This window comes from Thermobia domestica, chromosome 10 (genome assembly GCF_964235325.1).
Source record: "Thermobia domestica chromosome 10, izTheDome1.hap1.1, whole genome shotgun sequence".
Classification (NCBI taxonomy): domain Eukaryota; kingdom Metazoa; phylum Arthropoda; class Insecta; order Zygentoma; family Lepismatidae; genus Thermobia; species Thermobia domestica.
The window spans coordinates 140,948,445-140,966,636 of NC_137463.1; the positions used below are offsets into that span (position 1 = coordinate 140,948,445).

Consider the following 18,192-nt stretch of genomic DNA (forward strand, 5'->3'; position numbering starts at 1 on the left):
GTTTGGTGCATATTACTAATTCTCCGACTTTGGTTTCATACAATTTTTTGCTATTAGAAGGTTTGAATTCTTTTTCATTATTCCAGGGTCGTTCTCGAAAATTTGCGTGTCGTAAAAAATCGTGAATCTAAAATTATCAATGTTACATCGAATCTGATCCAATATTTCAGAAATTAATTTGTATTTTTGTTACAGCTGATAGGTATCGTTTATTTTTTCTTTTTAAAAAAGACAAGTACAATTTGATGCGAAATATAATAAGTCATACGTCCAGCAGTTGAATTTAATAGAATTTGATTTTAAATTGATATTTAGAAGTTCTCTGAACGATTATTTCTAAATTTATTGAATTTAATTGCAATTGAGTTATTATTTTAGGAAAGTAAAATTAAACTGAATTTAAATAAATCGATTTGATGGAATTTTGTATTGGATTGAATATTTTATTCTCCAGTATAGATTCAAGGATTTGTGATATTAAATGGAAAGAATTGAATTAGTAACTGAAATTTGTTTGGATAAGAAAGGAATTTGATTAGTAACTGTAATTTATATTGAAGGAATAAAAACTTCAAAATTGTTTAATTGGAATTCCGCGAATTTGGACTCAAACCACTCGGGATTTTGAATTAAGAATTTTTTAAAACTAAATTATTGAGTTTGGAAGAAATTTAATTTAAATTAATTTTGAAGGTTCCAGAAGTTCTTCCTATAAATGATTATCTGGATTGCGTTTTAATAATTTATTTGTTGTTTATATTGTGTATTTGCAACAACCTAACGTGTTGTTGGGAAATACACATCTATCAAATTGTTATAATAAAGTTGTTATTGAAAGAGGAGTTGATGTGTTTGATTTGTTTATTCTATTTAATATGTTTGATTTACCTTAATTTTGATTAGTTTGAGATATTGGATCAGGAAATTTGGTTCATTTTGTGTGATCTCTTTTGACGTGACGCGTTTGTTTTGCTGTGTTGCTCGGATGTGGTCTGCGCACCCAAGTCCTCTCTGTCGGATCTGAATGATTGGCTGATCTGAATGATTGGATCTGAGCTGACAGTTGGCTTTATTATTATAATAATATTTTTATTTTTAGAAGTTTAACTCGGTTTGGATTTCTTGATCTGTGATTAGACGGAAGGGGACGTTACAAGTACAAACATTGAAGATTTTCTTCACTTCCATTGATCAATATTTAGAAATTACAAAGAAGGATCTTCTGAATTTCCATTACATTTCACAAAATATTTCTTACCGTAAAAAGATCGAAATTAAAATGCTACTGATGTGGTCACATACAGAATAAAAGTCAGCGTAGCATAACAACAAAAGCTGCTTTTCTTATATTATATATATATATATGGTAAGATGAGTGTAGAGAGCGTCGAATTCTTCGCCCCGGGCGCCGAAATCTCTAGCTACGGCTGATTACCAATTGTGCTGAGAAATCAATGTCAGCAAGCTACACTGTAAGAAATATTAGACGTGTAGCCCCATTTCCGGTGGTCTAGTGGCGAAACCTTTATTGCTACATGGTCAAACAGTCATCAGGTGACCATCTGAGATTTTAATGAAATTTGGCACACAAGTACCTACATCCCTCGTAAGGAAGTCTGTAATGTTTTATTTTCCTACCGCTACCAATTCCTGAGAAATTGGCCTAGAAGTTAGGCAGTCAGCGTCGTGACTTGCTCAACACACTGGTTTTTGTAAGTTTGCAAAGACCAAGAACTCGGTTACTAATTATGTTACATGGGTCAAACTTTTTCTGCAATAAATCCATGCATTGTTGTAATGCAGTGATATGTTTAAAGCGGCATGACCATTTTATATTCGGATATATAAACTGTCAAAGTCAGCACTTTTTTACACCACCGTTTATGAAGCTCGTTTTTAACGTGTCACAGATTTCCTAGATAAAACAACAAATGCCTGTTTGTGTGCAGTACCTTACAATGTAGTGAACTATATGCACCAGTAATGCAGAGCTCAGAGCTGTTTACACTTTGTTTACAAGATTTGTGGAAGGTTAAAGTTGGTATCATTGTAAGAAAGCAAACTTTTTGCTTCTTTTCAGAGCCCTATTTAACTATGTTGACAATTGAATATGAGCGTGATATTTTGGATGAACATTGCTATTTATGTAACAAAAACTTGTGTAAATTTCAAAACCCTGATGTATTTCCTTCCATTTTAAATCATTGCCTTTGTCAACACGTGTCGGTAGTCTTTCAGGTTTAGAACGGATATGGAGAATTGAAGTAAAGAGGTACGTGTGCGCCAGGTGAAATCATTTACACTGATTGTGCACAATGAAATTAATTGTTACAAAATAGTATAGTTCTGTATTAGTAATAAGAAATTGAGCGTTCAAATAAATTAAGAAACATGCACACAAAGTGAGAAGGAACATAATAAACCTGTGAAACAGGTTACGTAAGCAAATAATACGTGCATGTTGTGAAACAGAAATGATTTCAAATTGTGGAAACTTATATGAACTAACACTTTGCAAAACAACATACCTTTCTTTACTTTTTAAGACATGCTAGTACTTTTTGGCAACTATTATCATCCAGTCTGTATGTTCGTCCACTGCCACCTTGTAATAAAGATACTTCCAGGGTACAGATAACATCATGGAATAGTATCCAGTCTTCATCTTTCCGCAGTAGCCATGACAGCACAGAGGACTCAGCTGGTACATAAAATTCACACGTACATCTTTATTTTCACATGACACTTCGTTGACTATACCAACGTACCACTTGTGTCATACATGCATCCAGCATACACACTACTAAGAAGCTTATGTTGCCATTTTTCTCTTGCTTCCACCAGACACACTGCGGTACCAAACTCGTCTGCAGAAATTATCTTCGTAAGGACTGTGTTTGCCTCAGTTGGTATAAATGCATGGTGAGAGCGATTTCCAGGAATGGTCTTCAAGTTGGTATGTCTCTTCCATGCCTTCACTTTCCCTCGAGATATCTTCAGCAGACACATAAAAATAGTGTATACCTGTAATGTTGCTGTCAGTCCATTCGTACATCCCCTGTGCAGTAACAATTGGTCTTGTAGGTGACTGAAGACTGGCTCTGGTTGTCAATCTTTTTGTAGTTGCTCCTACACCAATCACATGGGCTTTTGCCGTGGAATGTTGCAAAATAGTGCCATTCTGCTTTAATTACGAAGACAGTTTCATGCTGACATAGATTGTAAATATTCTTGTAATTTTTATATTGTGATCCAGCACCATCACTAAATTGTCTTATCAATCTGCCTATCTTGAAGGATTTGTGTCAGGTGTGTCATGAAATGCCTTAGGAATATACAGACAGTAGTAGCATTGTGCTGCAAACTGTCTGATAAGCAACAGAAAACGATAAATTGCAGGTTTCCGTTATCATTATGGTGCACAACGAAAGGATGCACAATTGCCTGGGATTTCTCCCAATGGTACCCCTGAACCTCGTCCTGTATAACGAACGTGTAATTTTCGGCAAAATCCAGTAAAACAATTAGCTCTGCTTTCTGAAGTAAAGGTTTTATGTTACTCAGGTATGCAGCTCGAGCTTTGGATATGTAATGGTGCTATCTAAGACTATCAATTCCCTGAGTCAATGTGTCACAAAACTCATTCACAGAGAGATGTAGGGTTTGTAATTTCAACGGGTCTGTGTGAACCCAGTTTTTAAATTTAACCCAGTCATCACCTTAAAGTAAGTGATCATCAAAACGGTTTACTAGATAATCTTGCACAGCCTCCTTCCTTCCACAGTTGCCACAGTAATATAACATACACTGTCTGTTCGTTGCATCACACACTGCAATGTTCAGCAGTGTCTTGTAGTTGTGTCCTGATCCAGGAAGGGCATCGACCATCAGTAACATGTTTTGATATTGACTTGCACACATTGAATAAGTGCCTTTTGCCCTAACTGTAATGCACCACTTCAGCTTTAAGGCACAAAATTTTGCACACCCAATTTTAAACTGTGGTTTCTGTTTGCATTTAACATATTTCATGTATATTCATTAGTGGTAGCCTTTTTTGAACTTGAACCTTACCCTCATCTGTATGCACATACATACACTTTCATTCCAGGACATATTCTGAAGTACCCATCGCTTTCATAAAATGAAACTACTTCATTCATTGTTTTCTGGGGAGTTATTTTCCGAGGTTTCTGCTCTTGAACTGATAGGATTCCTTTCTCATCTTTTAAGTTCTCTGCTTTTCGCAGTAATTACTATGAGGCCCTAAAACTCTGCGAAGTTTTTCTGATACTCCAAGATGCAGGAGCAAGTGTTAAGATTTGGACTTTCTCTTTATAGAAAAATGTTTTGTGATACTTTTCTACAAGCTGCTGTATAAGCATAGAGAAATCAGCACACCTGTCACATGTCTTTTCAGTAGGGAAACTAGTGCCCGGTATTCCAAGAACGTCTGTTATTTTCTCTTGTACGACATCTGTTACCTCCTTCACTTTTCTCTTGCTGTATCCTTCTGTCTCTCTAACGTTCTTCAGTAGTGAGCAGTCTACAAATTTGAGAGACACGTCTAGTTGCTCCTGCTAAACAGTGAGTAGCTGGGATCATACTTATCATCATCATGCTGTTTCTGACACTGACACATCTACCACATGTTCAACACAACTTCTGTCTTGGCACGAGGTTTACACGAAGCTAATTGATTTTGTCCTCATCCAGAGTGGAGATGGACTCTGAAAGTAAATTACTTATATTCTCCATATCCGTTCTAAACCTGAAAGACTGCCGACACCTGTTCACAAAGGCAATGACTTAAAATGGAAGGAAATACATAAGGGTTTTGAAATTCACAGAAGTTGTTTGTTACAGTTTGCTTTCTTACAATGATACCAATTTTAACCTGCCATAAATCCTGCAAATAAAGTGTAAAAAGCTCTACATTATTGGTGCATATAGTTCACTACACTGTAAGGTACTGCACACAAACACAGGCATTTGTTTTATCTAGGAAATCTGACAAGTTAAAAATGAGCTTTATAAACGGTGATGTAAAAAAGTGTTGATTTTGACATTTTATATATCCGAACATAAAATGCTCATGCTACTTTCAACATATTACTCCATTACAACGATGCATATATTTATTGCAGAACATTCCAGTTTTGTTTATATGTTCTAGGCAAAGATCAAACAGTACTTGACTCAAGTTTTATGTCGTTTCTTTAGCCACAAAATCACCAACTAAGAAACCTTATAAACCTCCGGTGCTATGTAGGGAAGATGTGTAATAACTGCTATGGATACAACACCCCATCTTGAGTAATGAGTATGGTCATAAACTGCAAACCATGCCAACATGCTCTTAAAGGCATCCATGACGTGCGTGAACCTGGCAGAACCCATTTTCCGAAATCGAAAACAAATCATGTAGATCCTTTGTTTATGTTTGTTATACTTATGAGGATATACGAATTTATAGTCTTTCTCATGTATACCCTTCAACAGAAAGCAATATAGAAAGCATACAGAAAGGCTAGCTGAAATACTTATTGTTCGCACAAGAAGAATAGATTCAGGGAAAATATTCGTACTCAGTTTCTCCTCTTGGGATTCGTCTCTGATTTGAAATTAAATTATAAGAACCCAGCTAGACCCAAATGTTTTTTTTTAAAAATTCACTTTAAACGTTCTTGAATATTTAATTTATGGGAATGTCCATGGTGTATTTCTATTAGAGAATACGCACATTCCTAAGGCGATCCGAGAGATATAAGTATCTAGGTTCAACTCTGTAATTATCTCTGGAAGGCAGTTTAGGTTTTTGTGAACAGAAGTGTACAAGTAAGATTGATTCCTTGTGAAATATGAATTTTATCTCTTATGACGTTAGGTTCTACCTTTTACGGGACAGGTCTAGAAATTCCTAGGTTAAGTATTTGGTGATGTTTAGTAGTATAGTACGGTCAGCTGTATGGTCAATTTACAAGATTTGCTGATCAGTTTCAGAAACAGAAGCATTGAATAATATAGAACTTAGTTGTTAAATTACTGTAAGTAAAGTTCACAGCGTGAATTTCGATTATAGAAAACCTCTCTACAAGTCATACATGTTATTGAGAAGTGATTGTACGTTGCAATGCGTTCTATTCGCTGGAATTGATGATGGTGTAAGTCAACTACCTAGCGAGTGCTTGCTCAGTTGTCCCAGTGATGAAAGACTGGTGATTTCGTAAAAGTGTTTCATCTGTTGTATAAGTCGTGATGTAGCGCATACTGGAAAAAGATATACGCGATCAAGTTTTGTGTGAAACTCGGCAAGTTTACAGCAGACGCTTTTTCAGTGGTTCAATAGACCATTGCGGATGAGTGTTTATCTAAAGCAATTCTATAGATGGTATAAGTCTTTTCTGGAAGGCTATGAACAGGTCGACGACGAAGCCCGCGATGGACGCCAGTCAACTTACTCAAACGACGGACGAAAACGTGACTCATCTGAAAGAACTTTTAAAGAGACCGTCGTTCGTTCTATTCGTTTAAAGGCCGACATGTTAAATGTTTCAAAAACTATCTTCCGTGAGATTGTGACCAACTATTTGCACATGAGGAAGTGTACACGAAGTTTGTCTCAAGAATTTTGATCGACCACTATAAATCTCGCCGAGTGGAAATTTGTCAAGACGTTTTGGAAATGAGTGAAAATGATCCTCACTTTTTGGACAATCTGACATCAGGGGACCATCCACCGTGAGTCTGTACCTCCCAGGACAACTATTAACTGCAGATTTCACGTAGGAGTCCTAGGAAGATTGATAGCAAGGATCCAGCGCGTCAGATCAGACATTAGCGGTGATTGGAAGCTTCATCATGGCAACGCGGCAGCCCACCGCCTTCATCGTGACCAGCTACCTGGCCAAATCTAATGTGACAACGCTGTCCTACCCACCCTACTGTACCGACTTTGCTCCTGCAAACTTCTTTTTGTTTCCTCGTTTTACATCCATCCTGAAAAGACATCATTAAACAGTAATTGAAGATGTGAAAACAGTTTGTGAAATGGCTTTAAACGCACTTTGTGAACAGGCTTTCCAGGATGCCTTCGCAGATTTTAAATCCCTCTGGCAAAAATGTATCGACGTAGGAGGACAATATTGTGGAGAATTTTGATGTATAAGTATTATTTTTATTATTATGTAAATAAATAATTTTAATATTTGTAGACTTAGTGACATTACTTTCCGGATAGACGTAGTATTTCTCATTCGCGAAAATTTTCAAGTTGCTTTAAATTAGCACCGCCCCTATTGTTTTTGGTATAAAATGTTTAGAAATCTTTAACAAATGAAAATATTATGTCAACATTTGTGAACAAACGATCATCAACATTGACATGCTAAATATATCTCACATACACATTCAGATGTGTACGTACATGTATAAACACATTATTTAACGATAACTCTGATTATTGTGATATTTCAATCTTATTTTTGGATCAAAGGATCCAATATATTTCAATCAAAAATATTCTTGTACTACCATGAGCAAAATAAATGACGCGTCTCTTTATTTTGAAGTTTTTTGAAAATATCTCCGTTTTCTTTATATGTTCGAAATTTCGGAAGGTTTCCCCAGCAAGACAGGTTAATAACAAACCCGTTTTTAATATTTGTGTTAGATATTAGCTTAAAATAAAGAAATTAGAAGCAAAAAACATTAAATCGACAGAAATCTCGAGAATTACCAACTCTGCTTAAGTGGGAAATTTTCAAGAACGCGAGGGAATTCTGCAGTTCAACACGAAGCAGCGACATCTATGTCATTGAGAGAAGCGTGGATTAGATCTACAAACGAAAATTTTAACGAAATATTTCTAGTATATCTTATATATGCATTATCAGCGAACTCCAAATATATGAATCTATGCTAAGTATTAACGTATAGATAGTGCAAATAGTGGAAATTACCTATGGAAAAAGACGAATTGTTAGCCCAATCGTAATGAAAAATCGTCTTTACTGTAGAACAGGTTCAGCTTACGTAAGAGAGCAAATAGCTCAGTTAGGTAAAGCAACGAGTTTGAATACCGAAGGTAGACGGTTCGAATCCCGTGGAAGTACTATTGTCATTTTTATCACTAAGGTTATTTTATTTATTTTTTATTTGGGAAAGAATCAAATTGTAACATATGTGTAAAACTCATGACGATACCCAAAAAAAAAAAAAAAGAGAAAATATCGTCGCATTTGCATTAGTGTCTCTAATTTTTGTTTGCAAACAGATTCGTAATTATTTCCCCTGTGCTCACTGATGCATAACGAATGTTTTCCAGTAAATGTTAATTCTAATTTGGAGAATTTTATAGTTTCACAATGTTTCTCACTACATAGTCTTCTATCTACGTGTTTGGATATTTGGGTAACAGATTTCCCTATTAAATGTTTAATTTTCTCTATAAATATTTGTCTTAAATTGAAATTGTTTTGAATTTACTACATAAGCAAAGTTGCCCGAAGGAGGGGAACTCAAGTAATAGATATTCTACGTAAAAGCAACCTATTGTAGAATGATGATGCTTCTTACCTTCAGCACATAATCTTAACGTTAGAGAGTCAGAGAGAGAAAAATCCTGGTTTTTTCTCCTCTATGACCACCCATCTTTAACCTCTACATATCATTGTTCGTCTCACATAATTTCGGCTCTCCAAAGACATTCATATTTATTATTATTATTATTATTATTATTATTATTATTATTATTATTATTATTATTATTAATGAATATGCCACCCTTACATAATGTTGTAACTTTACACATCTTAGTTTAAAGTGCTTTCTTTAGTAATAATTTGAGCAACTACGTCACAAAATTTAAAATGTATGAGGGGGCACGACGTTTTATTTCCCCTCCTCTCTTTTCAGCACCCTCCAACAGAAGGTATATAATTTCTGAGAAGCAGGGCAGACAAAATGAATAAGAAATATATTTAGAGCATCCTTTCCTCCTTCGTGAATGTAATATCACGTAGCATTTTTTATTCTACTGAAGACGACTCTAGGCCGTTATGGTTAGGTAACAAAGGAAATACCTAATATATTTATAGCGCCCCTTAACTGTAATATTACCTCTTCTTTATTTGTTTGAGGCTTCCCTACACAAACAAGGGTGACAAAAAGAATAGGAAACGTGTCTAAAGATTACAAAAGACTTTATATTTTGTCAGAAACAAGGCAGTATATACACAACATTGCTTTCGTTAACAAGTGTTTCACCCTTGAGTCGCTTATAAAATTATGCAGAATAACTTTTGCCGATCATTGTTCTAGAGGGATTTGTCCAGGATGGTTTGGTGTCGAGCTAATAACGATGAGTATGTTTATTTACATCACTGTTAAAGAAATAGCGAACTTTCTGAAAGGAACTTACTTAGGAAACAGATCTTCCTTCTACTTAGCCAGAGCCCACTCTGAAAAATTGCATCTGGCATTCTAAATGAAAGTTCTATGGGACTATTAGAAAAATATATTCCCGTTTTCACGCTGATGGTAGAATTTCTTAAACAGTTATTGAATTACGTTCGAAGGGTAGGCGTAAATAGCGCCCCCGCAACAATGTGGCGTGGGGACCGCACAAGCTGCAAGGCCAAAAAATATACAGAAAGTACGCAGGGGCGGAGCAGGCCAAATTTTCACACGGGCAAAGTGACTTTTTGGCGCCCTTCCCCTAGTAGTAACCTATATTTTACATTTTATCATAGTGTTTTTAATAGTTTAAACCAGGAGGGTCATTTCAGATTTTGCTTGGGGGGGCAAGACCTCTTGATATAAGTAAAATTTCGCGTTTTTCACTGATTTACTACTATTCTAATGATAAAATCTATATACATCTCAAACTCACGGGGGGCAAATGCCCCTCCCTGCCCTCCCTAAATGACGCCCTTGTTTTAAACGCATTTTCAAAAAGAAATCCATTACCTAGGAAAAGTTCACACAGAATATGGCCCGCTATAAACAATACCAACTCCACACCCCTGGTCTAGTGGATAGCACGCCTGCCTTCTGTGGTACCGGGTCCAATTCCCGGTGGATTACTGTTGAACGATAAAAGTGGTTCGGATTCCACTATAATTAGTATCCACATCTCCCTAGCCCATTAAGGCATAACCGTGGAACGCTAAACTCAAGCAAACAAACAAACAATACTTAATTCCCGGCACTCTTTATTCTACATGCCATCTCTCAATTTTTCGATACAGCCTCCTTAGTACTATGAAACTCTCTTCTTCCATAGTGAAATGGAAAAAGATCATATAATTGCCACTACTTTACAAGAATATAAACCAAAAACGTCAGTAGAAAGCACATTATAAAATTTACTTTTTGAGGCTCGTTTTGGTGCCCCTCTTTCTCTGGCGCCCCGGGCAGTCGCCCGGCCCTTAGTCCGCCCTTGAAAGTACGGACGCATAACTAAGGACTGCGGAGGAGAGGTTAACCTTCATGTTATGCCACTGGTTTGACGTGTTTGAAATGTTCAGTAAGTGATCAGTTGGTGAAATAATTTCGACGGTTACTGATGTTTAAAGTTTAGCTAAGACAAAGCTATCTAATCAAATACATTTGATATCGCGATGTCACAATTTGATTTTTCCTCACATAAAAAAGATAAAAACAATAGTAATAAAAACCCTTACTCGTACTGGGCTCCTAACTAACTAACAACCTAATTCTTACAGACTAGTTGCTCTGACCAACTGAGTTTCGATTTCTTACGCGAAAGAAGTCTGTTATATTAAGAGGCATGCTTTTCATTATCAAAACTGTTCGAAGTAATACGAACATGGCTTAAGAACAGAGACGGAACTGAATTACCACTCGATTGACCTTGAGGGCAAATCACCAAAGCGTAGCTATAAACGTAAGTTCAGCATGCATTTTTCTGGAGTTGTGTTCAGTATTCCTATCTGCCAGTCATGCTTGTTCGTAGGAGTAATATGTTACAAACCTAACCTTTCGATAGCTCACAATGACAGAGAATCAAAATTAATGAATTCTTGCCCTTGTGAACTTGGGATACCACCATGTGCAATAAAACTGTCGCGTCTTCTGAAGTGATATTTTATCGAAAATAACTCGTTTTCCTTTATATATCCGAAGTTTTTGAGGGTTTCAAAATGAGGAAACGTTACTGACAAACAAGGACGCATTTAGGGGTGGGTCCAGGTGGTCCGGACTCCCCTCTGAAATCCCAACTTCTCTGTATATTTAGCGTAAATTTAAGGATTATCTTTTAAATTTTATTATAATTTATCCCAATATTGAAGTCAGACTTCTCCCGAAATAAATTACTGCATACGTGCCTGCTGACAATTTTCAATATATTCCTTAAATAAGTAAAATAACTAAATTAGGAGCAAAAATCTTCAACACTGGCTAACTTTTGTCCACTGCCAATATTGTTAGAAGGGATATAAATAGCAAAAACTGCTAGGCAATGCTGAACCTTGGAACTTCACTCCGAACAGCAAGCTTATTATTGAGAACTACATATGAAACATTTTATCAAAACTTATCTAGCTTTTACTTGGCATGAAATTATTATATACACCAAAATTCACTCTCCTAAAATGTGTATCTAAATATTGCTCTACGTATCTACGAAGCAATGAAAATTATTTATCGAAATATGTGAGCAGGGAACTCTAACAGCCAGCCATTTTATTTAAATCATAGTAAACCCTGTAACCGGGCGTTAACGTGAAGACAAAGCTTGGTCCATTGGTAAAGTGTTGGAAGAATATAAACTCAATGTTCATAGGTTCGAATCTATCCACTCACCATAACATTTTGTTCTTATGTGTAACGATGAAATAAGAAAGAAAAAATGTATAACCGTTAAGACAAAACTTCAACCAAGTCTGAAGAGAACAATACTAAAATAGTAACACAATGACGTCAACCAAGAATTATTTCATGTAGCGTTTGGACGAAATTACAGCTGTTAACAATTGCAGAAATAAAAACAGGCTGTAATGCAGTCTAGACTTCTGAATGCATTTACTTCTCAAAACTTCCGTCTCGTCATTGGTATGCCGTTAATCATTGTAAAACCTTTCAATTGGAAGTGAAATGACACAAACTAAAACAGTTTTAAATCAATAAATGTCTATGTGTAAAAGTAGGTGTCTTTTATCTGTAGTTCTGAGTTCCTTTTACTTTGAAGTGACAAATGAGAGAAGAAAGTATGGTGTTCGAAAAAAAAATCAAATTTGAGATTTCAACGAATTTACACTATTATAGCCCCTAACACCGAAAAAGTTATTTTTCGATACATGCCCATCAGTTCGTCCGTCCGTTCGCTACACTTTTCTGTGCACTCGCCTAGAAGCCATACCTGAAGCCATACCTCGCCTAGAAGCCATACTTGAACATACCGTAAATTAGTTGAAAAATTTACGGTATGTTCAACTTATCTGCACCAAATTTTAGTTTAAGATTTTCATAGTATTTCCTATAGTTTTTTTTATTTCCCTCCTACTCCCAAAACAAGGGTAGTTTCCTGTACGATGAAAATAAAAAAAATATATTTTCTCATAACTGGCTCTAACGATCTTGTTTTCTTTATTTTTTTATAAATCAATATTTAATTAGCAACCCTATTTTGTGGTATAAGGCATTTATCTGAGAAAAATCTACAAGGGGTAGTTTATACTAAGGGGTGAGTTTTTTCTCAGTGATTTTCTCAAAATGGACTCAAATGTTTTCGTTCATATTTCATAAATAAAGATTTTATTAATAACTTATCAATATGACATAACTCGTTTGTCCTAAAAAAATGCGAGGGGTAGTTTATTCTTGGTGGAGTGTTGTCTGGGCGATTTTCTCAAAAACGACTCAAAAGAGTTTATTCATATTTCAAAAATAAATATTTCGTTAATAACCGAACAATATGGCAAAACTCGTTTGTTCTGAAAAAATATGCGAGGGGTAGTTTACTCTTGGGGGTGTTTTTCCTCCACGGTTTTCTCAAAAATGAGTCAAGCAATTTTGTTCGTACTCAGAAATAAATATTTCATTAAAAACCTAGTAATATGGAATAACTCGCTTACCCTGAAAGAATCCTCAAGAGATAGTTTATTCGGGGAGTTATTTTTCCCTCACGATTTTCTCAAAAATTACTCGGACAATTTTATTGATAATTCATAAATAAGTATTTCATTAATAACCCTATATTTTAGTATAAGTCATTTCTATGAAAAACAATTAAAACGGATAGTTTATTTTTGGGGTCAAGGTTTTTTCCCCGACAATTTTCTCGAACGACAGGCGATTTTGTTCAAATTTCGCAAATAAATATTTCATTAATAACCAAAAGTATATCTTAACTCATTGTTCGAAACAATTCACAAGAGGTAGGTTACTCCTGACATGTTCTTTTTGAACGACTTTCCCAAAGTGACTCATTTGATTTTTTTCATATTTCAGAAACAATGATTGCATTAATTGGTCTATTATATGTCTAATGAAAATGTGCTCAAAGTGTGAGTTAGTTTTGTAGTATGGATTTTCTTCAATCGAAGTTTTTTATTCGATAATCTGACATTCGATGTATTTGAATAATACGATAATTTTATTCGTATTATCCAAATACACACTTCAGTAACAACTGCGGCCTAACACAGTTAAGAAATTGAATTGAAAAAGTTTAGTGCGGTGGCCCTGTAATTGAATATTTTTTGAGAAACTCCCTAGCTTTTTGTGGTAAACTCAGGCTTTTCTTTTTCGAGTGACAAAAGAGAGAAGAAAATATAGTGATTGTGAAAATAATATCAAATTCAGATTTCAACGGATTTACATGTTTCATGGCGTCTACATACCGAAAATGTGACTTTTCGACACTTTTATATGCACTCGCCTAGAGGCCATGCCGTTCAACTTATCTACACCAAATTTTAAACTTAGGGTTTACTTAGTATTCTTACAAGAGCTTTTCCATTTTTTCCTACCACCTAAAATAAGTGTGGTTTACAAACAGCCGAAAATCGAAAAACGCTATTTTCTCAAAAATGGTTTTAACAATTTTGTTTATTTTTCATTAATCAGTATTTAATTAACAACCCTATATTGCAGTATCAGATATTTCTCTTAGAAAAATTTACGAGGGGTAGTTTATTCTTGGAGGTGACTTTTTCTCGACGATTTTCTCAGAAAAGACCCTGGCGAATTTTGTACACACTTCATAAATAAATATTTGACCTTACAACATGGTATAAGTCAATTGACCTGAAAAATATATGAGTAGTAGTTTATTCTTGGACTTGAATTTATTCCCAGTGAGTTTCTCAAACACGACCAGTTGGCAACCCTGTATCTCGACAACGAAGCTGAATTCGAAAACTGCAAGAGGACCATTTGTCTCCTTTTGATGTCACGAATCACCTCCCGAAGTTTGTGGACATCTTTCAGGTTCACCCTTAATGAAGCTTCTTTTCGAAAAGTTAACTATTAACTTTAGGCATTGTTTATCTTTTTTTAAATCACAAATGTCGTTATTAATTTTAAGGCAGAGAACTACTTCTGAGAGAATAGATCTTGAAAAATAATTTTAAAACTCAGACTTTTGTTTTCGAGACATTCCAGACAAGACGAGACATTTTACAAGCTATCTCGTGTCCAAAACATTTGCCTCGTATTATCTTGGATGTCACAAAGCGCGTCTTGTCTCTTTCTCGAGACATGTCTTATCTCGTGCGCATTCGTTAACACTTGGGAAGGATTATCTTTCTACTCAAAGCATTGTTTTTATAATGGTTGCATATTTATGATAATTGTTGTCCACATAAATTACAGTCCTTTCAGTTGAATTATTTTTATTATTATTATTATTATTATTGAAATCAGTGTTGGGCAAAATCAATTGAAATCAATTGCAATTGATCAATCAATTGAAAGTAATTGCTCTGAAAATCAATTGCAATTGATTTCAATTGCAATTGATTTCAATTTGTAATTGACAATTAATTCAATTGCAATTGAATTCAATCATAAAATTTGCAATTAAATTTTCGTCAATTGTTAATTGTTAATTGGTCACCAGGCAATTGAAACTTTTAATTGTTAATTGTCAATTGCAAAAGGTGCAATTGAAACATTTAATTGTTAATTGCAATTGACAATTGAAACTTGTAATTGTTAATTGTAATTGTTAATTGCAATTGAAATCAGCAATTAAAACTGAAGATGTGTGTGTATTGTGTTGTGCACTTGTTACTGTTTTACATATTTCAAATAAGGTACTTATAAGAAATGCTGGATACCTACCATCCTTTCCCCCCCCCCCCTCATGGGAAGAAAGCCGAGAAACTAAGTATTTTTTAAAATATATTATGTTTATGGTTCTATCCTCCTCGAAAGAACTCTATATGCCCGTCATGCATACAATAGGAATGGGCACCAACGAGTTCGAGCGAGTTTTCTTTAAAACTCAACTCGACTCGAAGCAGACATCTTTGAGCTCGACTTGAGATATCGGCTCGAAAAATTTCCCCCAACTCGACTCGAATTCGGATCGAGTTTCCAGTCGAGTCGAGCCAATTCGAGTTAAATTCTTTGTGTTACTATCTTCAAGTATCATACATAGACAATATAATTATACTACTACTACTACTATAATTAATTATCATTATAACACCGTGTACCTGTATAAACATGGAATATAGGCGGTTTGTATCGGAATACTAAAAATTATTTGACTGTCGATCTCGGTCGTCAAGAAATCTTCAGGAGGCAAGGACATCGGTCACGAGGTTCTTGGTTTGAGTTCAGGAGGAGCAAGTATTCGGGCTCGAGCCAAAAATTATTAAAAGTTATGGGACTCCAGCCAAATATGTTCAAAACTGCTCGACCCGGGTTTAGGGTTGTCAACAGCTCAAGCGGCTCGCTCACAGCTTATTCACTTATCGAGCCGAACCGAGAAGTGAGCCAAGCCAACAGCTCATCCAACCGAGCCAGCTCGAGCCGATGCTCACACGAGCCGAGCCGAACCGAGCTGATTGCTTACCCCAACCGACCCGGTTCGAGCCATCGGCTCAGTTAAGCTGACTCGAACCCAGCCTATGGACTCGTTTCAACGGAGCCGGTTCAAGCCATTGGCTCAATTGAGCCCAGTCGATGGGTAATCCCAACCAAGCCAGTTCAAGCTGTACGCTCAGTTGAACCGATCCGAGTCGGTTGACATCACTATTCCGGTTGGGCTTCTACTTTGGCTAAAAAATTGGACCGTGCAGTTCTCAGCCTTGATGGTAAGAATTACAAAAAATGATATGAAATCTTTAGTTTTACGTCCCACGATTATGCCGGTTAGGCTAAAGGAGACGGTGATGATAGGAAATGAATGAAATGAAGAAACTGGGAGGAAACGGGAGAACCCCGAGAAAATCCACGAGCACGGTGTTTGTCCACCACAAAGTACAAACTGCGCGAGCTGGGATCGAACCAGGGACCTCAAGCACCGGAGGTGAACGTTCTACCACTGACCCACCGCGCCAACTGGTAAGAACTACAGTATATACTTATATTGGTGCTCACGACGTCATTAACTTGTTCCGCCACCAACGAATTTCAAGGTACTTTGTTTTGCATCTTTTGTGCGTGTTTTGTGTCGCTTTATGCGCCTATTCCCACATTTTGTGCATCACCGGAAGTGGGTCAAAATGGGCCTACAAATATGGCGGAACAAGTTATTGCTCTTCCGCCACCAATGAATTTCGAGATCGTTTCCTTCACATCGTTTTGTGCCGTTTTGTGCGTCTACTTCCGTTTTGTACGTCGTGGGATGTGGGTTAAAATGAGTCCCCAAGGTGGGACGAAAACGATCAAGAGTTCCGCCACTATTAAATCTCGAGGTCGTTAATTTCACATCGCGTACCCTTTTGTACGTCTATTTCGAAGTTTTGTGCGTCACTGGAAGATGGTCAAAATGGGCCTCGAAGGTGGGACGAAAATGACCCACTGCTCCGCCACTACCGAATTTCGAGGTCCTTCCTTTCGTATCGACTACTGAATTTTCGTGTTGTTTCGTGCCCCCATTTCCACGTTTCGTGCGTCACCAGAAGTAGGTCAAAATGGGCTTCCAAGATAGGACGAAAATGACCCATTGTTCCGCCACTATCGAATTTCGAGTTCGTTAATTTCACATCGCGTACCCTTTTGTGCGCCTATTTCGACGTTTTGTGCGTCACTGGAAGACGGTCAAAATGGGTCTCGAAGGTGGGATGAAAATAACCAAGAGTTCCGCCGCTACTGAATTTTGATATCCTTCCTTTTGCATCGACTAGTGGATTTTCGTGCCGTTTCGTGCCCTTATTTCCACGTTTTATGCGTCGCCTGAAGTGGGTCAAAATGGGCTTCCAAGATGGGACGAAAATGACCAAGAGTTCCGCTACTATCGAATTTCGAGGTCGTTAATTTCACATCGCATACCCTTTTGTGCGCGTATTTCGACGTTTTGTGCGTCACTGGAAGACGGTCAAAATGTGCCTCGAAGGTGGGACGAAAATGACCCACTGCTCCGCCACTATACCTACCGAATTTCGTGGTCCTTCCTTTCGCGTCGACTAGTGAATGTTTCGTGCCCTTATTTTCACGTTTTGCGCGTTACCAGAAGTGTGTGAAAATGGACCTCCAAAGTGTGACCAAAATGACCCATTGTTCCGACACTGTCGAATTTCTAGGTCGTTTCCTTCGCATCGTTTAGTGATTATTTTTTAAAAAGTTTTCTGTGCCTACTTCCTCGTCTTGTGCGTTACCGGAAGTGAGTTAAACGGGCCTTTAAATTGGGAGTTAAATGGCTCACTATTCCGCCACTATCGAATTTCGGGGTTGGTTCTTTCGCATCATTTAGTGTGTATATTGTACCGTTCTGTTCGCCTACTTCCACGTTTTGAGCATCACCAGAAATGCGTCAAAATGGTCCATCAATGTGTGAGAAAATAGAGCCATTGTTCCGCCACTATCGAATTTGGGGGATCGTTTCTTTCGCATCGTACAGTGCCTGCTTTGTACCGTTTTGTGCTCCTATTTCCACTTTAGTGCTTCTATTTCCACTTTAGTGCGACAACAAAAATGGGTCAAAATGGCCTACAAGTATAGCGGAATAACTTAATGCTGTTCCGTCACCATCAAATGAGGTCGTTTCCTTCA

General features: G+C 36.7%; 1 protein-coding gene and 1 long non-coding RNA gene across 3 annotated transcripts in view; one reads left to right on the plus strand and one right to left on the minus strand.

Moving 5' to 3' along the window:
- Nucleotides 1-18,192, minus strand: part of Men-b (NADP-dependent malic enzyme b, mitochondrial) — a 1,138,140-nt gene that overhangs the window by 839,040 nt on the left and 280,908 nt on the right. The window lies entirely within an intron of this gene.
- The window catches only part of LOC145662749 (uncharacterized), a 244,977-nt gene that overhangs the window by 3,617 nt on the left and 223,168 nt on the right, over nt 1-18,192 (plus strand). The gene's annotated exons all lie outside the window — the stretch shown is intronic.